Raw genomic sequence first — 25196 nt, 5'->3', positions numbered from 1 at the left:
TTCTAATGATGAATCGGTTGCACATGTGAGTCCATTTCAACAAGTTTAGAGAAATAAATGTTAGACTTACTCACAATCTATTTATTGAACACTAAACTTTGTTGTTCATCCTCAGGTCTCCAAAAAGGTTACTTAAATGCTAAAAAATTGCAAATTGTAACTATTAAAGTTGTATCAGGTATACTATAAATTGTACCAATCTTACATATGCATAGTTTGAAAGAGTATATAAATAGTACTTAAATGCCTGTTCAAGGAATGTAGTTGCATAGGTGCATATTAAATGCTCATTTATGCCAGGTTGTTGTCTGAAGGTGAATATTGTGGAATGGTTCTTGCGGAAAAAGTTAGGATATAAACAGATATACGAAAGAAAAATTGATGTGATTGTCCAATTATTATGAGTAAAGTTATAATAATCCGAGTTAGTTTTATTTATTATACATGTGTAGGTTTAACATTTACCAGGATGCACAGTGTGTTGATTGGAGTTGCTCATGAAAAGGCGCTTACACCGGCTAATATCAAATCTGGTTTTAAAAAATGTGGAATTTTTCCATATGATAGTGACATTTTCACAAAAGATGACTTCCTTATGAGCTACGTAAGTGACAGAGATCTTAACAGCAACCCACTCAGAAAAGTTCATGAAGAAGAAGGATAACCATCAACGTCCACAGGTCCTGTTGTTAGCTGCACACATTTGTCTGGCGCTTTTCAAGAGGAAGCTGATGAAACGCAAATCAACACTCAATCTATTCCAAGCCCTATAAGCAGCCAATCAGCTTTCAAATTTGTCAGTCCCCACATTTTGAAAGGTTTTCCAAAGGCAGGCGAAAGAAAAGGTGCGAGGAAGGCACGTTGCAAGCTTTCAAGCATTATCGTCACTGACACCCCTGAAAAGGCTAAAATAGAGGAGAGACTCGAAAACGTAGTTTTTATAAAAATCGTGGGACAAAGAGACATGTCAAAGCTCTATTCTCGAAGTGCAAAAAAGGCAGTCAGACATAGAACACTACGTTTCAAGTGAGAGCAGCGAGGAATTTTAAATTTCTGCCTCCAGCAATAGTGAGGAGGAGTTTTCAGACACTGACAATGACCAGCAAAAAAAGTTGATCCTTCAAAATTTAAGCCCCTTGATGAAAACCCAAATGTTGAAGATTTTGTCCTTGTTAAGTTTGAGACTAAAGACTTAAGAGATGTTTATTACATAGGCAAAGTAATCTCAATAAAGGACACAAATGTTGATGTAGAAGTAAGTTTTTTAAGGAAAAGTTTAAAACATTCAGGCTATTTTTGTTTTCCTATCATCTCAGATATTTCAATGGTGAGATTTTCTGATATCAAAATGATTTTGCCAAAGCCTTCACCTTTGGGTACCATAGTCAGGCTTCGTTCATTCCACAAATTCTCTGTCAACTTAGATTTAATCACAGTAAAGTAGAATATTTTTCTTGGAAATCTTACTTCTACGTTATCTTCACCGTTGTATTTTCTGTTAGATAAGTATCTATGTATATAACTATGTTTTTTTTGTAGATGTTTAATAAATTGCTTTTAAAACGCTGTGTTTGTGTTTTTGTTACCATGTCTCAGTGTGGCCCATAAGGTCTCTCGTTGTGGCCCATGCTTGGGCCACAATGGAGACGGCAATATTAATTTACATTTAAAGGTAATAAGTAAAAAAAAAGTAAAACACTTGTCTTGTAATGTGAGTTAAATAAACTATTTTGTTAAGTTTTTTTTAGATATGAGTAGAACAAAATTATAAAGAAGCATACCAAATATTACATTACTACTATAATACAGGTCCTTTTTATATTCCTCTAGTTCGGGCTTTGTATTATAGTAGTAATATTACATTACTACTATAATACAGGTCCTTTTCATATTCCTCTAGTTCGGGTTCTGTTTTTGATTTCCTCCTGTTTTAACCATATTTTTCGTCTTCTATAGTTATGGTTCCTTCTCCTCTTCAATCTTTTCTCCTTCATAAGGATGTAGTGACGACATGTAATTTGTTTGACTATTTCTGTCCAATTATCTTTTGTTGTTTTGCTTCGGAGAATGATTAACCAGTCATCTCCTTTATTTGGTCCGAAAATCGTACTGGAGATCTTCCTCTTTATCTCTTATCCGCTACGTTACCTTCAACTGTCATTCAGCAACAGCATGGTATGCGCCACATTCTACGGTAGACCCACATTTCAAAGTTCATTATACGCTTTAAATCGGTTTTTTTTTTGTCCAAGTTTCTGAAACATAGGTGGCGATAGGAAATACCAATGCTCAAATAACGTGTAATTTTGTGTTTTTTGTGATGTCAGTGTTCATAAAAAATTTTGTGAGTTTGGCTGTTGCCGATCTGGCCATTGTGATGCGTCGACGGATCTCGTCTTCGCATCCTCCACTGTTAGTAATAACGGAGCCTAAGTAATTAAATTACCTGGCCACTTCGTAACCTGCCATGATTCTTATCTCTGCCTGGTTGTTTCTGATTATATCGATGATAATCACTTTGATTTTCTGCATATTTATTTTCAAACCATATTTCATACTCACCGTGCCTAACCTATTCATAATGTGTTCCAGTTCTTCTGGTGATGACGCCAATATAACAGTGTCATCAGCATAACGTAGGTTTTTGATTTTTCTTCCTCCTATCGTTGCTCCTTCTTCCTTCCTTTGCCCTATCCGTTTCGGACGTTGGCTATTACCAAGGCTATTTTGACTTTGTTTACGGCACCTCTGAACAGTTCAGTCGATGTTAGTCCGAACCATTGTCGCAGGTTATGCATCCATGAGTGTCGTCTTCTTCCCGGTCCCCTCCTACTGTCGATTCTTCCTTGGACTATTAACTGTAGCAGCCGGTACTTAGTATGCCTTATGACATGTCCGAAGTACTTAAGCTTCCGTTTCTTTACGGTGAAGATTATTTCTTTGCTTTTGCCTATTCTCTGCATTACTTCCACGTTAGTGATGTGGTCTGTCCAGGATATCCGAAGAATACGGCGATATATCCACAGCTCAAAGGATTCTAGTTTCTTCAGGGTGGCTTCCGTTGTGGTCCATGCCTCTGCTTCATAGAACAAGACCGGGAAGACATAACACTTGACCAGTCTTAATTTTAGTTCCGTTGAGATTTTGCTTGTGAACCACTTTTTCATATTGTTGAACGCGTTTCGCGCTTTTTCAATTCGTGATCTTATTTCTGTTGACTGGTTCCATTTTGTGTTGACTGTGGTTCCAAGGTATGTGTATGTCTCCACTTGTTCTATTTTTCGGTTGTTTAATGTCAATTGCATCGGAGGTTGTTGTGTTCTGCTGATGAGCATGCATTTAGTTTTGGTTGTATTGAGTTCTCGTTGCTCCACCTTGCCATTTCTCGAAAACTTGACGCGTAATATGTTCACTATATATTGTTACGAACATGCATTCTACGTGGCCCGTGTAACGGTTGCATCTCGAAAGCGACTAGAAGTTTCCGGCGATGTATCGAGCCCAAGAGAGATCAACTCGTCAAATAGGCAAATTAGAGCTGAGGAATTTCTCAGCTCGAAAAAGAGACCTTACTCGCTGAGTGGTAACTACCAATAATAATTTTATGCCATTTTACAAAGGAAGTTTTTACTTCAATATAAGTTTTTTTTTAACAGAATGTTATTAAACAGAAAAAGTGGCACAACTTAAACTACCTGACTTTTTCATTGCCCAAGAAACTTCTGTTTGGGAATAACAGATAATTATATCTGGTTGTAATAGTAATTTTCTTCCAAGAAGCAACGGGTGCCTGGAATACAGATTCAAAGATTAAACGTTTACAGAGTTCCTTCTACTGATAATCTTAACTGACCCAATTAATGACGAATAAGTCCATAAATCAAAAATAGCACTCACACTAAGTGGAACCTAATAATTATGAGATTATTTATCGATAACCTCTTTTTATATTAATACACTTTTTAGTCACTATTCCCAGAATTAAAATCTGCGTGCAAATTTGTAACAGTTTACACTCAAGACAATAGCCGATTAATATTTATTGGGCATTAAATGGACGGAACATGCAAAGCGCCGAGATTAAATTATTAGTAGACCCACTCAAAATACCAAATAATTCATTCGCTGGCGAACCCAGATTCGATTTGTAAGGCACCAATATTAACAAAGGCACGAACACAGATGAAAGTTTCGTAAATGCAGAACCGACGAAGAAATAGAGGTTGCAGTGATGGATTCAGACATTGCAGTTGATTTGAAAATATAGAAAACTATAGGCATACTTTTATTTATTACCCTTTATTTAATTAAATACTTTTGATATACAGTGTAGTGCGCTATAACGAACGTTGAAAAAATACTCTGTTTTTCACTACTAGTCCACAAACTTTTATTACGTTGCCATTATATACTTATAACCACCGTTTTTTGTTTCTATAGAAATCAATGGTCTTCTGTGAATATTTAATTTCTAGTACCATCAAACTCTTCAAAAATTTTTCATGCATACCGTGGTTTTCTGAGACTTATAGATATCGAAACATTAAACAGTTCTTCTATCTTCTCACTGTCGATTCTAGATTTTGGCAAACAAATGAAAGATAATAAATTGTATAAAATATAATTTTGTTCATTTTTGCTTGTGTACGTTAATATCGTAAAGTTAATAATAAACAACATAATTCAATAATTATGCCCCCCTCCTACTATTTTCCTCCATAACTCGGAAAATATCGACCGCAGGAAAGAATTTGTAAAAAGGAATTGTATAAAGAGATGGTATTTAAAAACAACTTGGTTCTCATTAAAATGAGACTCAAATCATCGCAAGGTTTTTAACAAATAAATAAAATTCTGGCAGAATGGTGCATATTTTATGCTTTAAATATGACAATATGGAATGTATTTAACATATACAATACGACCTACTGCTTAACATCAATCAATAGACGAGCGTAAAGGGTATAATTATTTGGTATTGAATACATCACAAAATGGCAAATTCGATAGAGCTGTGATAGAGCAAATTTGAAAGACGTACATTATAAAAATCAATATATTATAGAGAATATAATAAGGTACAGAAATAAGATATGGTACTAAAAGACAAATCGGAAAGGTTAATAATGTAGAAATGATTTTTTGGTGATCTTCAAAAAGATCAAAAGATTCAATGGTTGACGACATTATTATTATTATTATACATAAGCGAGGGCAGAGGAACTAAGTCCCTATTATGCCCAAAAACAAAGAAATTTCATTAATAACCTACTAGTAAAAAACAAAAATTACAAATAAAAGAAATAAAATTACAATTTTTGGTTTAAAAGAAAAACAATATTTTAACTATAATGTAAAACGGTCAAGTCTGTTTTTGAATGAATTGGTAGAGGGAGCAGAGACAATGTTATCGTTAAGGTTATTCCAGCACTCAAAAACTCTATTTGGTAAAAAGTTCTGCCTTGATCTTGTAGAAAAATTTTCTTTCTTCAGTTTGAACTGATGACCTCTGAGGCGTTCATCTTGATTAATGATAAAAATTTCATCGAGATTTCCAAAATTGAATTTTAATATTTTAAAAGTTGTAATTAAGTCTCCACGTTGTCGGCGAAGTTCAAAGGAAGTTAGGTTAGCCATACTAAGTCTTTCTGCATAAGAAGGTCTTCTCGGTCCCAAAGAAATTCGGGTGGCTTTTCTTTGGACGTTTTCCAACATAGTCTTGTCTCGAACCAGATCAGGATACGTTGGTCCAGTGTATCCAAGTATAGGTCTTACGTACAGAGTGTAAAGTTTACAGAATGATTGCATTGAAACTCTCGAAAAACACCTCGGAATAAGATACAGTCTGGAGTTCGCACGTTTACAATTGACAACATTGAAGCACATAAGTCAGATGTTAAAATATTGCATCTATAATATCGGAGGAGGACATACCTAAACAACTCCCGATGTGATCTCCCAAAAAAACATAGAAAAAAAGTAACCAAAAACCGGTTTAAAAGGAATTAATTCAAAAATGTAAGAGGGAGTCTTGAAGGTAGATTAGTAGATATATAAAGAAAAATAATTATTTGGCATACAACGAGCTAAAACCGATTATATATTTATATATAAACACCAGTTGTCTATATATATATATATATATATATATATATATATATATATATATATATATATATATCTTCTTCTTCTTCTTCCTCTTTATAAGCAATTCTGCTTGTTCATTGGCGGATTGATACCTCTATTATGGAAGGTTGTCACTTCATCTTTTGCGCGGTCGTCAGATACTTCTTCTGCCGATTGGTGACTTATCTCTTGCTATTTTGACGACACGGGTCTCCTCCATTCTACTTATGTGGTTATTCCATTCTTTTTTCTATTTTGTGTCCATTCATTTATACACACATTTTCTTCTAATGTATTTACTTCTCTTTCGATCTCTCATTGTATTTCCTGTAATTCTTCTCAGTACTCTCATCTCTGCCGTTTCCAGTAGCCTTTGCGTTGTGGCTATGTCGGGTCTTATTTCTGAGGCATATGTCATTATTGGTCTTACACTGGCTTTATAAATTCTTGACTTCATCTCAGTATTAATGTGTCTGTTTCGCCATATAGTATTATTAAGGCATCCTGCCAGTCCATTTGTTTTTTGTACTTGATCGCTTACTTCTTTATCTAGGTCTCTATAGCTAGACAGTGTAATTCCCAGGTATTTTATTTCCATTACTTGTTCAATACTGATGCCACCAATTTCTATTTTACATCTGGTTGGTTCTTTGCTGACTACTATTGTTTTAGTTTACTGAGATGAGATTGTCATATTAAATTCTTTTGCTCTTATGTTAAATCTGTCTGTGGACCAGTCTTTGCAGACTATCTTCATCTTGGACTATCAATATTGCATCGTCTGCGTCGCAATATATATATATATATATATATATATATATATATATATATATATATATATATATATACATAATTATTTATTAAAATAAGCCATGGACCTCCAGGCCTGAAAAGCTGTCATATATATTTAATAAAATAGGAAAACGAACTCAAACAAAACGTCGAAAATTCGAGATTTGTAAATGGCAACACTGGCAATACTTTATGGCGTCAGAGTTTTGCTAGTCAGTAAATGACGAGTGGCGTGATTTAGTCATCTATTAGTATAGTGATCGTTTAGTTTATTACACTTTCGTAGGACTTCCAGTGTTTATTAGTAACTTCAGGTAGTTGTCACTAAGACAATATTTTTTGGAGAGGAACACATCAGTGTCGATTCAACGAAAATAGTTCATTGAAATTCAAAACGTATTGACAGTTCGACAGAAAAGAGGGCCAAAGCAATTACTCTTCGTAAGAAGGTTACAGAAACCAAAAAAAAACCAAAAAATTTTAATGTGGTCCCACATTAGGTGTAATAAATGTTTTTAAACGTTATCATAAAACTGGAATGACAAAACCAGCAAAAGAAAAGGTCAGAAATCCGAAAGTTGGTCAATACAAGGAGTATCGAATATCCCGCCTGTTTTTATAAAATCGTCGTAAAGACATTAATCCTATTGTCAAATCAACTAAACTTACAACTATCAGAAGAAACTTGTGTAAAAATGGATTAATGGAGTAAGAACATCTATAAAGAAGCTGTTTCTGAGTAAAAAACAGGGAATAAAAAATGCATTGATGAGGATCACAGAAAGAACAGAACAGTGAACTAAGGAAATTTTGAGTGATAAAATCGAAATATAGAGGGCAATATTAGTGCAAAAAAAATATCAGGAGAAATACTCGAAACTACTGCTGACTATCAGATCTTAGTTTGAAGGGATGTTCAACAATGCATCTTCCAGCAGGGTGGAGCGCTCTGCCATACGGCCAAGACTTTCATGGAATGGTTGAGAAACCATGACGCTACTGTCCTACCTTGGCCTGGAAATAGTCCCGATCTAAGTTCAATAGAAAACCTATTATCAAGGCTGAAAGTGTTAGTATCACACCGAAACCCAAGTAACAAGAAAAAACTGATAAAAGTCATTATTCAAAACTGGTTCAGAGTTATTACACCAAAAGATTTGGCTCGCCTCGTGAACTCGATCTGGTTGCTGATGATTCAAACGATACTGGTCGTTTCCGAACAGTTAGAATTTTTTAAATTATGTATTGTTTACGGACGAGGCACATTTTTCAAGACTAACTATCATAAATTTTCATAACAATCAAGTATGGGCAGACGAGAATCTTCATGAGCTTATAGAGCACCATTTTCAAAATGTTTTTTCAGTGAACGCATGGATTGTTATTGTAGGGAATAACTTCATTGGGCCACATTTTCTGTGTCAGTCATTAAATGGAATTTCTTACACCAGTTTTCTACAAAATGATCTCCTTGAACTACTTGAAGACATCACGTTCAACCAGACAAAACATCTGGTTCATGTACGATGGTGTCCAGTACACTTCAGTCGGACGGCTAGGTAACATTTAGATGCAACATACCCCAACCGTTGAACTGATCGAGGAGGGTCTCAACTTTGTCCTCCTCGATCTACAGAGTTAAATCCTTGTTATTTCTGCTTTTGGTATTACCTTAAATCGTTAGAATACACGATATCCATAGTTGATATCAATTATTTGAAGAATCGTATTCAAATAGCGTGTGACACCAACAGAAATACATCTCAATTCTTTGAACGTGTACGGCAATCCATGACACGTAGGCTACGATCATGTATTTTTTGGCTAAACTTGGTTTGCTCGCTAACCACTGCAGTAGTAAAGGTTTATGAGACATTCGTTGGACTTTCCGAGTTTAAATTTGTATGAGCCCGAGTGAAGCAGCGATGCTGAAATGAGTCATAACACTCTATTGATACCGATTCGAGCACGGGAAGTTTAACGAATTTATCCTCATATGCCATATATTTGGCCATTTAATTCATATATATATATATATATATATATATATATATATATATATGTATATATATATATATATATATAAATATATATATATATATATATATAAATCATCTTAATCACACATTTAATTTTTCACAAGCTTCAATTCTAGAGAGGCAGAAAAATGAACAGAAGCGGTTATTTTTAGAAATGACACATATACAGAAAAATAAAAAATTTATAAATTGAAAATTAGATATTGACAAATTAAGTAGCATTTATTGTTACATATTAACATATCAATAAACAATTGACATAACATCATAATCTCATTTCCTATCGACATCCCAACATTAAAAAATTCATATATGCTTAAGATAAACTGACGGGACTAATTTATTTTTCATCAACAATCAAATTAATAATAATAATAAAAACTATTGTTACTTGTTTTGCGTTCCGCATAAAGTAACTGTATATTCATTCATATATGTATATTAATCAAACCAACATGACAATGACATATAATGACTTTATAGATATTTTAAGAAAAATTTTTTAAAAAAATTTTAATATATGTGTAATGTTTCGTTTTATAAAGTACAACATAAACTGTAATCTCACGACTAGTAAGTAAGACAATTAATAGTTATAACTAGATAATTTTTTTTATATTGATTTGTTTACAGATATCTTGAAAAAGAATTAAAATAAATTCGAAAGCTTGGCAGTAAGTCAAAAAGTTTTCTTTGTCTTGTGGGCCAAATAGACTGACTGCATCCTCAAGAATCACCATTTGATATTTAAATCAACAGTCAATAATACCACCAAATTTTTTTTCTATATATATATATATATAGAAAAAAAATTTCATACTATGTAACAAGTAATAAGAATATTTTATGTATTACGGTCCTGTTAAAGAAAATTAAAATCGAGACTAGAAGTATGCAATCGCATTGTATAGACAATCCATAAGTAGGTCAAGCAAAGGTAGATTGACTCGATACTAAGATTTATAATACATATACAATATGACTATAATTACAATCAGCTGAAGATCTAGATAAATATGTAGATAAATGGGTGAAAACGGAAGTGAAAACATAGTAGAGGAAGTATCAATGTCTATCTCTGAGTGGGTATGGCACAATTAGCAATGACAATGTATTGTTGGTTCGTTTAATATGACGGGTGCCTGGAGAAGAAAATCGACGTGATTGCTTATTCACAGAAGCTACTTACTTCCATATTATCTGATTAAAATAACACCTCATAAGAAACTTTCTCGATGTGTGGTTTATCACTGCAAATGACCGATTAATTATTTATTACATAGACCTAAATAGATAATACACAATTCTCGTACTTAAAAGTCGTCTTAGTGTCAATGATCAACTGATATAAAATAATTCAAGCAGATTTATTCACTATCTTTTAATTATTATCATTGCAGAGTAAATTAAAGAAATTAGTAACGATGGAAGACCAATAGCATTAGCAATTTGACAGATAAAATCAGTCCGGGCAATTGAAAAAAACGACAGTCTGGAAATAAAAGAAAGTCATAATGACGTAAGGAACATTCTTCTACCGAGAAGAATAATTCTGTACGCAGAAGAACTGATATGTGATTACTAGTGTGGCTTTCGGATCTTCATCTTGCGCCAAATTTTAGAGAAGAGTTAGAAATACAACAAAGATGTACGTCAAGTTTTTGTAGATATTAAACAAGCGTATGACTCTGTAGACAGAGATACACTGAAAGGTAATGGTAGAAATGGGAGTACCCAAAAAGCTGGTATGATTAGCCCAGTTGTGTGTGCAGAATTCGTATGCACGTATCAGAATTGGTAGCAGTAAATAACATGAGTTTCAAATCGAAACGGGTCTAAGACTAGGCAATCCACTTTCCCCTTTGTTATTCACTTCGCTTTAGAATACGCAGTTGGGAAAGTACAACTAGAACTAGCTGCCCAGGGAGGGAAGGTATTGTTAGCTTTTGCTGACGATGTCGACACAATTGCATAATCCACAAGAGATGAGTTTTTATCCTGTTTGAAAGCGGAGCCAGAGAAATAGGCCTTAAGGTCAAAGAAGATAAGATCAAGTTCATGGTAGTTACCAAAAATCCAAGACTAAGAATTAGACAAAACATTTCAATAAATGAATATAACTTCGAAGTTGTCAAAAAATTCAAATATTGGGGAGCATTCATAACAGCAGAAAATAGTTAGGAAAAATATGTAGCTGCTAGAGACGAGGACACTGAACCAGAGTGAAACAACAAAATCATTAGCATTAGACCCAAAGATCTTCCGGACTCTCTTTGGGCATTGTAGAGATGAGATAACAGGAGAGGAGTAAAGACGAAGACATACCCAGAAACTGCAAGTTCTCTATAAAGAAGAAAACATATGATACATTAAGGCAAATCGGATAAAATTGGCAGGACATGTACCAAGATCAAATGATGAAAGACTACTACATACAACATTTTGGAAAAGGCCCGATGGCAGAAGGTTAGTTGGTCGCCCAAATAAAAGATACAAAGCTGCAGTATCGAGTGATCTATGTAATATGGAGGTGCAACCATGAGGGATTGCTGCACAAGACCGGCAGGAGTGGAGAAAAATAGTAAACGTGACTAGGACTCACAGAGTTGCAGACCCAAAAAAGAAGACGATAATAACATAGAAAAAAGGAAGAATAATATATACTAACTTGTTCTTGAACAAGTAGACTTAGCAGGACTAAGCATTTGGCTAAGTCAACCGAGAAAAATTTGAACCATTTTGACTGAATATATAAAACAAAATCTTATGAGTTATCTACTAAAAGCCTTTCTTAAAGTAATTCACAGTAGGATCTACAAAAAATATGATGAATATATATCCCGCACATAGTGTGGGTTCTGTGAAAATTTGGGGACATGAGAAGGCCTGTTTATAATTCAGATTACATTAAATAAATATTTCATCAAGCAATGTGCCGGCTCCTCGAATATTGTTAGCCGGTGCTCCATATTGTTGAAACCAAACCTCGTTAGCCTTATTATTATGTAAAGCGTGCAAAGCTGGTACAATAACTTGCCGTAAAATGTTGTGGTAGAGCTCTCCGTTTAAATTTTTGTCATAAATCATGAAAGCGACTATCTTATTTTTCACAGTACAAAAACATTGAACGAAAAGAATGCTTGAAATTTATCCACGTGAGCTGAGGATTTTCGTCACTCCAGAAGTGACTGTCATGGCGGTTAAACATTTTTTGTAAACTCTGATTCATCACACCCAATAATTTTTTTTGTATAATCTTGATCTCGGCATTTCATTAAAACCCATTCACAAAATTCTACACGTCTTACATAATCTCCAGGGTGTAAATGTTGAGCTAGTGTACACGAATAAAGGGTCCAATGATGTTTTTTAAAATTCTGTGAATTGTTCGAGTCGATACCTGTAACAATTGCTCACATTACCGTAATGATGAATTTGGATTAGCTGCAAAGTATCCCAGGATATCTATTTGTAAGTCAATGGCATACAACAAGGTTACTATTAAACATTAACAATAACTGATATTTTTTTCAGAATATTCCATAGGCTACTTAATAATAAATTTGTTGTGGCAAAAATGTATTATAAAGTTAATTTATTTGAAAACTGCAAAAAATAGCTATAGGAAATACTAATACAGATCGATAGTGAAAAACATATTGTTCTAAAATAATGAATCACATACAGGGTGTCCCATTTGAAAAAAAGGAATTAGCGGAAAATTTAGGATACCGGTTTTATGCCAATTTTGACAGCACCCTGTATAATGAAAAAGGCAACTTTACACTGTAAACAATAATGCTGTATCTGGTTAATAAGTTCATAAAGAATTTAAACTTTTATTCAAATTACATTAGAGGATATTGAACTTTATATACATGGTAGAAAAGTGTAATTTTCATATAAAAACCATTATAACTCAAAAACGGTTGACAATAGGTATAGGGTTTTAAAAAAAAATGTTCAGAATAATATGAATAGTGCTAAAATTAAAAAATATACAGGGTGTCCCATTAAAAAACGAAGTTATAAGCAACTTCCGGTATAATCGGAAGTAGCAAATAGATAAGAATATTTTCATTAAATAGGTCACTCTTCAAAACCCCTTCATTCCAATTTTTATGATTCAGTTACCTTTATTTCCCGAGATATCTAATTGGTCGTTTATCTGCCGCACCCTGTATATATAGTATAAGGATACGATGGATGGAAAACCGATAAAATAATGAAATTATACAAAGGGCTAATACTATTTGGAAACCATTAACAAGCATAACATGTTTAAAAATTTCCTATCTAGGTCACTCTTCTCTCATGATATCTACACTGTTATTATAATAATTAATGACTTCAGCTTCTTTGATGGTTAAAAATATCTTTTCTTTCCTTCAGTTATGTTTAATTAACATCATGAACTAAAATTCCACTGCCCCCCTCTACACCACTGCGTCAAACAGCCATACGTGTGTGGCAGGAGATCATAAAGGTTCCATCATAGTGATAGATAATGCCTATACAGTAAAACCTCTGTTAACCGAAATATTTGGGGGGGAGGCCGTTTCGGATAACAAGAATTTCGGTTAAAAGTAAAATTGTTTTTTATAGTATTCTTGGTCAAAGTATTAGTATTAAAAAATACTATGAGGTGATTTCGTAATGTTTTCTAATAAGTAAATACAGAATAAAGTAATAAAATTAAGGAAAATGAACAAGTTTAACATGGTTTTTTCTATTTTCTTTTGCGTTTTTGTTTGACAACGATGTTTTACAGCTATATCTCTTCATCGTTCAATTGCAGAACGTCATGAGTTTGCCTCATTCGATTGTTCAACGAAACGTAAAGCAATTTGAAAAGGACAAAACTTTATGCAGACCACAAAAATTAAGAACCTAGCCGTGTCCCTAACTAACTAGGCCTACTGTATAAAGTTCTTACCTCTACTTTTCTCTTCTTGGTTAACTTTATGCAGACCACAAAAATTAAAAACCTAGCCGTGTCCCTAACTAACTAGGCCTACTGTATAAAGTTCTTACCTCTACTTTTCTCTTCTTGGTTAATTTCTTCACATCCCGGCAAAATGTTTTATTAAAGTTTTAATTTTTTCTGTTGTTTCTTTACGATTTTCTTCTTCAGGATCATCAATCAAAATTCCATCAAAAAGGTTGTTCCAGCATTTGAAGATTTAATCTTGGCCCACGACTCAGCACACCAATAAACAACATGTTTCATTGTTAAAGATTGAGAATCAACACTTTTGGATTCATTTGTCTTCTGTAATAACATATGTCTTAAGAATGTTCCTCTATAATATTTGTTAAATGTCTCTATTACTCCCTGGTCTAACGGCTGAATTAAGCTCGTGACATTCGGTGGCAAAAATCTGACCATTTTGTACATTTTGAGGGTGAGTTGGCGCATTGTCAACAAGCAACAATGCTTTGATGGGAATGTTTTCTGATTTTAAAAAAAAATTTTACACTTAGGACGAATTCATGTTCGAACAGTGGAAAAAGTGGTCGACATCCATGAGCTTTTTTGGCCTCGATAAAAAGCTGGAAGTGCTTTTTCGGAAATATCTTTTAGAGCTCTTGGTTTTTTTGATTTCCCAACACACATAGGCATTACTCGGTGAGTGAAATTAATGAAACTGTTTACGTTTTGCGATAAAAATTTACTTTTTATTGACGAAATTATTGAAACTCAGCCGTTTCGGTTAAACGAGGTTTCGGTTAAAAAGGTTTCGGTTAAGGGAGGTTTTACTGTATTTACTATTCCTACTTCTCATATTTACTAACTATGTCTACCAGTGTCTAATACATTGAGTTTTTGTTCCGCAGATTAGAAATCGACTGTAAAGACAGACGAAATCATAGCCGCCTACGATATAAGAAGGTACATTCCAAGGAAGATATCTCCCACTAAAAGAAATAATAAGTTTACTCGAACATAAATTTCAAATGATCTATTCCCCGATCTCTGTTGCTAAAGACTAGATTTTGTTAACACACATAAACGTAAACAGCTTTCCCTACATTATCTATAAAATAAAGTTCAGTTACTGAAAGGTGAAAAATAGTTTTTTTGATGTTTTTAAGTTAATTGATAATGGGAGGCGATACGGCACTACATAATACATTCTGTTTTGTTTCGATGTCTCAACGCGAACATGTAATGCTTCAGTAAATCCGTATTGGGTTTAAAGGTTTTTGTGATTGCGTTATTTGTATATGTGGGTGCTTTACCAGCAATACAATAATCTTGCTATACTCGATAATAAATTTTTAACACGTGCAATAAAGACACGTGTGTATTAGACAAATTCTACTATTCAGATTAATCCTAATTTATTACGAAACGAATATTTCCTGTACAAGAGATAGTACCTAATAGTCTACAGTCCATCAACCTAAGGAGTCAAAGGAAAAACAGCAAGCTGTAACGATAAGCTGTAACTCTCATGGACAAAAATAAGGAATATTTTGAAACTATTATGAATATGTTCAATATGATGAATTCATGTTTCCAAAAATTTAACACGTTGTAAATATAGAATGTTTACAGAAAATAACTTTTACTATTTTTATTGATACTAAGCAACAACTTTATTTAAAATTAAGTTTATTTGACGTTTCGATTTTCTCTTTGGAAATCGTTCTTAAAATACAAAACAATAATAAATTAACCCTTTCAGTCATACTGTACCTCAAGAGGTACATTTATTATGTATACTTTCAAACGGAAATTGACTTATATCCAAGAAAATATTTTGCAGGTCAAATATCATGTCTAATTCGTATACGACCGCATTCTGCGCGCGATTTTAAGCTTGAAATTAGTTCGTTTGAGTGCCATTTGCAAGAGGTTAGGACAGTCTGTTTGTGTATGTTGTTTTTGCTGTTTATTATGGCTAAATATAGTAAAAAAACCACTTACAAATGAGGAATTACTATATTATCTTGAAAATCACGATGACTCAGATAATCCGTATCTTGACGATGAAGATGATAGATGGGAGGATGATACTCAAATGGAAACTAATGATGAATTAGTTCACTTTGTGAATGAAAGTGCTCGTTCTGATGAAGGGAAGCTAATTCTCAAGATCTACAGGATAATTTGGAGCAAGAACCGAACAACAATAAAGAAGTTATAGAAGATGAAGGAAATCAAATATTCCAGAAACAACTATTGAAGTGTTTTTTTAAAACCATGATTTTACTGAGAAAAAGCAAATAAAATGGATGAAGGATGTACAGTTCGAGACCAGAAAGGTAACATGTTATGATTCAATTCCAGAGCAAGTTGTTATTTTACCAGCACCAATTGATTTTTTATTAAGTATATATCTGATGATATCTTCTCAGTAATGGCTGAGATAACAAATCATTATTCCATTCACAAGCATATAACAAGATTTTTTCCAACGACCCCTGATGAAATAAAAAATATAGGGATACACGTAGTAATGGGAGATGTGTAATATCCTCGAGTAAGAATGTATTGGTCCTTACATGTCGAAATTCCACTGGTAAAAGATAACATTCCATCTAACAGATTCTCCAAACTCAGGCAAACCATTCATCTCGTGGATATAAATAACCGACCAGAAATTAATACAGATAGACTGTGGAAGGTACGTCCCCTGTAAGATAATATCAAAAAAAAAATTCCTAGAACTGCCTCTAGAAAGAAATTTGTGTGTGGGTGAACAAATGGTACCATTCAAGGGTAACATAAATATAAAACAATACATCAAGAATAAGCCAAAAAAAATAGGGAATCAAGATCTATGTTTAGCTGACCAAAGTGGTCTTGTATATGAATTTATAATATATTAAGGGTCCACTACAGAATTTAAACCCATACATACCCATTTTGGTGCAGCAACAGGTGTTGTAATTTATTTATCTGACAGAATTGCAGAAAAAAGGTCATTTATTATACTTTGACAATTACTTTAATACGAATCACCTCTTTCAGTATTTAAACTCCAAATCTATAAATTCGATGGGTACTATAAGACTAAATCGTTTTTTTTAACCACTGCTTTCTAGTTTGTCTTTTAAAAAGACAACCACATGCAATGTAAAATTATCTTTTTTGTGATTCCATAGTAAATTGGGTTAACAATACATAAGTAAATTTTTCTGTATATTGGCCGCTAAAATCTTTTAAATTGTACCTCATCAAGGTAATCATTCACTATTATCATACATGATGCATTAACACACATATATGGTATCCAAAATGACCAACAAATGGCTCAGCATGATATTCTAAAATAGTTTCAATATACATAGCAGATGTCATTCGCCCAATCACCTCAATCGTAACCACCCCGTTATCCGACAAGTAATATGTCCTTTCCAAGCAATACCGCTTCATAGCACTAAGCCACCACCCCCTAAATAACGTTCTGTTTGAGGTTATAACTGGCATACCGTTCGCCAACTCTTCTGTAGACGAAGTTTCGTCGATGTAGCTTCCATAATTAAGTTCTCGTCTGATCTGTGAACAAAACATTTTTCACAGCAGTATTAACTGCCCGATAGTCCAATTAACATATCTAATTAAAATATTCCATATTTTTATCTATGAGTGTAAAATGATGTTCTATTTTTTCATCTGATTGGAGTGAAAACTGGCCCGATAAAAAAATACTGTACATTTTCTAAAAAGGAAACAGAAATTTACTAGAAAAAGGTATATTAAAAGGTTTGTAAAACTTTGTACCATACAATTCTTAAATTAAAAATGTCGTTAAATACTTAGGATTATATTTGGGCCGAAGACTATTATGAAAGGAATGTATACATTAATTACTAAAAAAATTTGAAAATGGTTTTAACACAGCTGTACTAAATGGAGAACATATCCAAATATAGCTTTTTTATACTATATAACCATAATGAGATCAGTAGTTGACTATCAAAGCCACTAATATGAAGCGACTGCCAAATAAAAGTTATAGAATAGTCTGAAGTAGTATAAACTAACTCGAGTTAAAGCTGTGTAAAACTCCAGTTAAAATGGTGAAAGTTAAAGCTGTGGAACCCGCATTATAATGTAGTATTCAGAAAAGTAGAAAAATAATGAACCAGATAGGTACCATTTTACTTGAACCATGACAAGGTATTATTGATATGGTTAGGCAAACGCCGACTGACGACTTCTTCTGTGATAAATTATGGTAACATAATCCGTGATAACCTTTTCTTTAATTAGAATTTTCAGGTAACGTCTGTAATGTCTTTGTACATTAACCTATGTATTTCACGGATAGAGAACGCATTAGAACTCAGCTCAGGTTGAAGAAATCGAAACTTTTTACAATACGTTAGAACGGACGCTTAGGAAACATCCAAATAGAAAATCACAGCAGTCATAGGCGATTTTAACTCCAAAATTGGTGCATTTACAGAATATCAGTACTTGTTGGAGACCGTCGGATTATATGAACTTGTCGAAAGAAATAACAGAAGAGAACACTTGTCTTCATAGACAACAATCTGTTTTTTACTAATACAGGCTTTCAATATTGCCAAAGACGACTATATACCATCAATTTTTATTGAATTCCACCTGAAACTAAGGGACATTTCAAAAACAAAAAAATACCTGAACTAAATGGCACTTAAAATACAATGATATATAAAAAGAGCCGTAATGCAGACCTTAAAGAAGCAATAAAACCAAAATAATCCTCAAACAGCATATGGACAAAAACAAAATCCAAATTTCACAATAATGGCAATGAAAAGTGGCCTATAAAGCGCTGAATGCTTAAATAAAACGATTTTTCAAAAAGGATAAGAACTCACACTTGATCAACATCTGCCTGAAAATACAGGAGCGGAAAATCAAATTAAAATTACTAGTCTGATTAGGACTGTTGACTTTGGTTCCAACCAAAGTCAACAAATGAAGGAAAAAACGGAAAAAAGCTACATCTTGCTCGTACAGCTTACAGTATCTATAGCGGTAATGAGAAAATAATATGAACTAATTAGTAAAAATTTTCGTTTAAGTACGTCCCTGTCCATTTCATATAAGTTTTCTTATGCCTGCTTGTTCTCGATATGGGGATTAAATCACGCTGGCTGTTACAAAATACGAAACATCGATATATGGCTTGAAATCGTTTATAGAAACCGAGAAACCGATATGTACTTTCTTTGGGTGGTATGTGATTAGTGAAAACACGAGATTTTTTTCTTTCTTGATCGGGGATTTATGTCATAAAAGTGAATCTTATCTTGAGAAACACCACACTAAGTATTGTGTTTCATTCATTAAAATGCTAAATCTAGCTGATTGATTCTGGTAAGACAAGAGAAAACAGAATGTGTTCACATAAATCATTCTCGATGATACGGTATGTCTCATTTTCGATAGAATTTTGACATTACAAACTGCTTTTTAATTATTAACAACAAAAATTTTTGTTATTGTTTAAATATTATAGTTAGAGTGCCCGTCGGCAAAAAGTTTATGATAGATAGGTACTCTCTCCAAACTTTGAGTATAGTTTCATTAGGCCGAGTTTGACACGATTTCCTTCTGCGGCTGTTTTTGTTTCTGGGGTCTTTTCCTCTAATTTTCCTGAAAATTTTCACCCGTCATACAGCAAAATCGAAAAACGAGTTCCATCAGTCAATATTAAAAGTTGTTTTTGCAGTTGTTAATAAAAATATCCTGAAAAAATTAGCTGGTTATCCATTAATTTCGTCACAGTAGTTTTTTCCGACATGTTCGAGTTGTCAGACCTGTTAAATAACCTGTATTTATCATCAGACAATTGTATTTTCGTGTTTTTATTATAAGTTTTAAACAATTTAATTAAAAGAATATATTATCTAATGGAAATTGATTTCCGATTTTCCTGTCTGACGGGTGAAAATTTTCGAAAAAAATAGACGAAAACCGCCACAAAACCAAAAAAGTCGCAGAGGAAAATCGTGTCAAACTCAGCTTGATGAAACAATACCTAAAGTTTGGAGAGAGTATCTATTATAACAATAAAAGTTTAAGGTTAACGTCAGTGATCAATAGTACGGGTGCCTCACTGATCGCTAGTGTACATAAATATTTCTAAAGCTAAACTGGATCTTCGTGGATCATTTTTTAGAGTTCTGTTGAACAGAAAGACGTTTGAGCTTTAATTTTAATGCAGGGCTACTGCCATCCGCTTATACGTATTTTGACTTTATTAGGTCTCTCCAGAGCGATATATGCAGAAGGTTCTGAAGAATTTAGTGCCTTAAGCGCTGTCTGGCTATCTGTGAAGGTCGCAATTCAACAGTGCGTTCTTTCCTGCCTTTCTATTTCTTCCACGCAGTGATGAATTGCCGTTACTTCCACATTGACAATTGTGACATTTTTAGATAGACTTATCGAGAAATGTATTTCTTGCTTTTTCACTACTATACCGGCTCCTACACCCTCAGATGTTTTTGAGCCATCAGTGTACCAGGTAGCTTCTACTTATATGGGTACATTTTTGTACCAATCTGCTTCAAATTATTGCAAACTCACTTGCTCGTTGAATTCTACTTCTTATTTGTAAATTTCTTATTGTTCTGACTACATACTTCTTTAATTATTTGAGAAGTCTCGTCGTTTTGTTTTGTCTAGCTACTTTTAATAATTTGAGACGTTTCATCGAATTTTTCATCATTCTTTCTAGAAGTTTCTTCAATCATTTGCGAGACATTTTCAAATTTCTCGTCGAATCTTCTAGAAACATTTTCAAATTTATTATCATTTTTTCTAGAAGGTTCTTCAATTATTTGAGGCGTTTCATCGAATCTTTTGGAAACATTTTCGAATTTTCCATCAATTATTTTTGTTAAAACGGCTTATTCTGCTGATTTAAACTGGAATGTCTCTGGGTCGTCTCAATTCTTGTTGAGAACAGTCTTCAGTCGTTCTTGGAGTATCTTCTTGGACCCGCTGCAGTCTTTATAGCGTTCTTCTAGTTGCTCACGCAACTGTTTTACTGAAAGTTCAGCTAGCAGCATCCGTGGTCATGCACACACGTACTTTTTAAATGTTCTTTCGTACAAGAATCACTACTGAACTACGCGGATGTTCCCGATGAACAATACTTTCAAAAAGTCTTTTTCAAAAGTCATTGCTGAATTTATTTTTTAAATAAATCAATTATCCTCACACCGGACACCAACTGTAATAAAACGAGCGGTTCTTAATTCATATAAATATATTTATTTATAAGTTTACAGCACGAAAATATCTTATCAACTAACCCAACTCATAACATCGTTACATATATATACACCAATAGTCCACCTCTAACTCGTTTGTTTGGCGGGTCGATCTCTCCCGCGCTCGATACATTTCTGGAAGCTTCTCGTCGTCTGGAGAGATACAACCGTTATATGTGCTACGTCGAATGCATGTTTGTAACAATATATATATATATATATATATATATATATATATATATATATATATATATTGATTGTTATTTCCTGACCGTGAATTTTTAAATAGAAACTTATCTACTGGCGGTCTGTTATAAATAAAACACTTAATTATTGCTTAAAATTTCTATTTGCTATTTTTAATAAGAACTTTAATTATTAAAACGTAACATAATATGCAATTTTATTTTATGTCTGGAGCATTCGATATTTTAACATGGAATGCAAAAGTGGTGATCCCTGTGCTGACCCTACATACTTCAAAATACGAGTGGTTCAGGCTCATATTTTAAATATCTGTCAATAGTGCATTTAAAAAAACTCAATTTATTACATTATGATACATATTGGATAGATCTTTGATATCAGTCTTGTGACTGATAGAATTTTGATCTTTTTTATAAAAATCATATCCAATATGCATCTTTTGTTGTAGTTTTGCTCTTTTTCCAAAATCTGAACATTTTCAAAATCAAAAAAATGGCTATTTTCCATATTTCTATTTTCTAGAGAATTTTATTTTTAAGAGAATGCTTGGTTAATGATGTAGTGTATAATTTGTTGGTTTGTGCAGTATGTTTGTGTGCAGCAACCCTTCTACGTAGATATTGGTGTGTTTGCCCAATATATGTTGAATCGCAGCCTTTTTAAGTAACATCCGACTGATGATCTTTATTGGGTTTAAATTTTGAAAAATATTTTCCGGATGTTTTTGTCGATTTATGTCCAACAAGGACATCATAAATAATATACGAAAAGGAATATTCACATCTCGTCAAACTTGATTTGTATATTATTTACACATTATTTTATGCTTTGTTTAAAGTAGAAAGTTGCAATTTATTTCTACAAGACGGTGCAGTTCTTAGATATTTTATGAAAAATATCAGGCGACATCTAATGCCCTATGGAGAAGAGAGAATGAGAAGTTTTTGTAGTAGGTTTGCTTTAAGTTAAAAGATTGATATCATATTTTGCCACCATTTTCGACATTTGTTCAAAGAATCCATTAATGGTAAGAATATATAGTGTTTGTTTGATTTACTGACATTACTATTATTATTGCTAGGTATGATTTGGGTTTGTTTGGGATTGGTATCGGAATTAGATTGATTCCTGATAATGCAACTTCTTTTTTTTTAATTAGATGGTTGTAAAATTCTGGTGGATAATTATTTTATATTATTTAAGATATCCTTAACTTTTGTCAGAAAATCTGAATATATACTTAAGATTTCTATTTTGTCCATTAGTACTTTTGTTACACAATAAAAAGTATTTAACTAATTATCACAGCCTCTTTAGCTCAGTGGCAGAGCACTGGTCTTGTAAACCAGGGGTCGTGAGTTCAATCCTCACAGGAGGCAAAAACATTTTTCGTTAAAAGGTGATTGGATTTTACATTGTCCTGTACTACATTTAATAATAATGATAAATAACTTTAGCAATTTTCAAATTCTAGTACCTATAATTACGAAGATAACCATTGGAAAAATATAAATACAGAATGCCAAAATTTGTTTAAATTTCTTTATATATATTTCCTAACTGAAATAAAAAAAAATGTAATTGTGTTTGCCTCCTGTGAGGATTGAACTCACGACCCCTGGTTTACAAGACCAGTGCTCTGCCACTGAGCTAAAGAGGCGATGTTTGAGGAAAAAAAAAGTTTTCTTCCTCTTACCATACACAATAGTCGAAATACTACTTGTCTCTGTCACTTGTTCATGAGACATTTGTACCAAGACATTTTATTATCCTTTTATTAACGTTCACCAAGACATGTGTTTTTGTTAAGACAGCTATTTTCTCCTGGTTCAATACCTATTTTGCTGCCTTATATCACTAAGCATTTCACATTTACATAGGAGATGTATGGCGGTTTCTTCTTCCAAATCGAATTTTATGCATCATGGGTCATGCACCTACCTACGTTGTAGAGATGTTTTGTGTATTAGTTGGCAGTTTCCAGTCAAAATATATGTGAACGTCTTCAGATCTTATCTAATAAGATTCATGAAATTACGACGACTTTCACTCAATGTTGCTAATGATTTTTTTATATGTAGTGCATGAGTGATGAGTAATGAGTTTAGCAGCATGATTCGTTATGCAGCACACTGATTGTGGGCCTCTAAAGATTTTTACTTTATAAGTAAATTATTTGGATTTCTTGGACTTCATGCCCCAAAACTCATTTTAGAGATACTTTATTACCTCGTTCTGTACATTCAGGAGATCCTTGCAGATTTTTACCAGTTTATATATTTTCAAGTAGATTCATAACCATGACTGAAACATGTTTAATTGTTGTTAATATAGCAGATTACTTGTTCTCCAGATTGTATGATAGTGTTTATTATTTCATCTAAAAGATGAGTTTCTCACGTATGATGCCAGTTCTTCTTCTTTTCATTCCGCTCCTATACGAGATTGGAAATCATCAAGGCTATTCAAACCTTGTTTACAGCTGCTCTAAACAGTTTGTTTGTGGTGCAACCAGACCACTTTCTTAGGATTCCTTTGTTCTTCAATCTTTCTCCACATTAAATTTTGTAGGAATGTGTATTTTTTTTTCTGCATTAGAAGGCCCAGGTACTCCAATAACTTTGTGAGATAAGATTCTTATTTTTTATTTTTAGTAAAATTTTGGTTCATTGGTACTTAAATAAATTGCGCAAAATTGCGCAATAAAAAGTATTTGATAAACTGCCGCAGCCTCTTTAGCTCAGTGGCAGAGCACTGGTCTTGTAAACCAGGGGTCGTGAGTTCAATCCTCACAGGAGGCAAAAGTTATTTTTTATTATATATACTTGGACTATCTTTGTTACAAGTAGGACTGGCTGTCTTGGACTTAGACTTTAATGTTCAATTCAATAAAAACTATATTAGCTCATTAATATAGGTTGTATTATAAAAACTATAAAAATAATCATATTAGAGCTAAAGTAGAGAACGAAATGCCAAAATGTGTCCAAATTATGTTATAATTCGTAAGCGAAATAAAAAAAAGTTGTAATGCTATTGCCTCCTGTGAGGATTGAACTCACGACCCCTGGTTTACAAGACCAGTGCTCTGCCACTGAGCTAAAGAGGCGATGGTTGCCGTGAGAAAAGTTTTTAATGGACGCTGGTGATAAAAATAGTTATTTGTTTTGTTCATTACTAATAACAACTAATAATATTAATACTAATAAAATTCTATAATAATTAATAAATTATTATTTGTCTAATAATAAAAATACATAAATAATTAAAAATATATGAATGCACTAATTGTATAGATACGCAAATATTTATTTTTGAACAATGTCTCCTTCCATTTCTTCGCTTTTCTCGGTTTGTAGAGTAGATATAGGTATAGTGGTTCAGTTTACCCCCTTTAATATGGTTAGAAAATGTTCGCTCTGTGGCATCCTGTTTTTTTAATATGGTCGTATTTTCTTGTGACATGTTTAAATAAATTATTTATTATTTCAATGGGAATTAATTTCATATACAAATTACTTATTTTGTTTTGTTACTTGGTGATACAAAAAATCTTTAAAAAATTTAATTTTATTTGCCTCATTCATAATGACAATTCAGATATATACATTTTAAAACAGAGCACTTTAAAATGATGTCAATATTTTTGAGGTGGTTTTCTGAACGAGTTTATTGGAGGATACTTCATTTGATTACATAAACTTTCTGATAGGTGGTCTCAACTTAAAATTAACTTGATGATAATCCGTTAACGATATTCAGAAAAACAATCCACAATCCAAAGTTGTAATTTGTATATCGATTAAT

General features: G+C 33.0%; 1 protein-coding gene and 4 non-coding genes across 6 annotated transcripts in view; 3 read left to right on the top strand and 2 right to left on the bottom strand.

Annotated features, from left to right (window-relative positions):
* Positions 1 to 25196, top strand: part of LOC140436682 (uncharacterized) — a 167746-nt gene that overhangs the window by 114997 nt on the left and 27553 nt on the right. The window lies entirely within an intron of this gene.
* On the top strand, positions 22697 to 22768 carry TRNAT-UGU (transfer RNA threonine (anticodon UGU)). Its single transcript has one exon. It is a non-coding gene; the product is annotated as a tRNA-Thr (tRNA).
* On the bottom strand, positions 22978 to 23049 carry TRNAT-UGU (transfer RNA threonine (anticodon UGU)). The gene has a single exon. It is a non-coding gene; the product is annotated as a tRNA-Thr (tRNA).
* On the top strand, positions 24119 to 24190 carry TRNAT-UGU (transfer RNA threonine (anticodon UGU)). The gene has a single exon. It is a non-coding gene; the product is annotated as a tRNA-Thr (tRNA).
* TRNAT-UGU (transfer RNA threonine (anticodon UGU)) lies at positions 24427 to 24498 on the bottom strand. The gene has a single exon. It is a non-coding gene; the product is annotated as a tRNA-Thr (tRNA).

This window comes from Diabrotica undecimpunctata, chromosome 3 (assembly GCF_040954645.1).
Source record: "Diabrotica undecimpunctata isolate CICGRU chromosome 3, icDiaUnde3, whole genome shotgun sequence".
NCBI lineage: Eukaryota > Metazoa > Arthropoda > Insecta > Coleoptera > Chrysomelidae > Diabrotica > Diabrotica undecimpunctata.
This window is presented reverse-complemented; position numbering and strand designations above follow the sequence as displayed.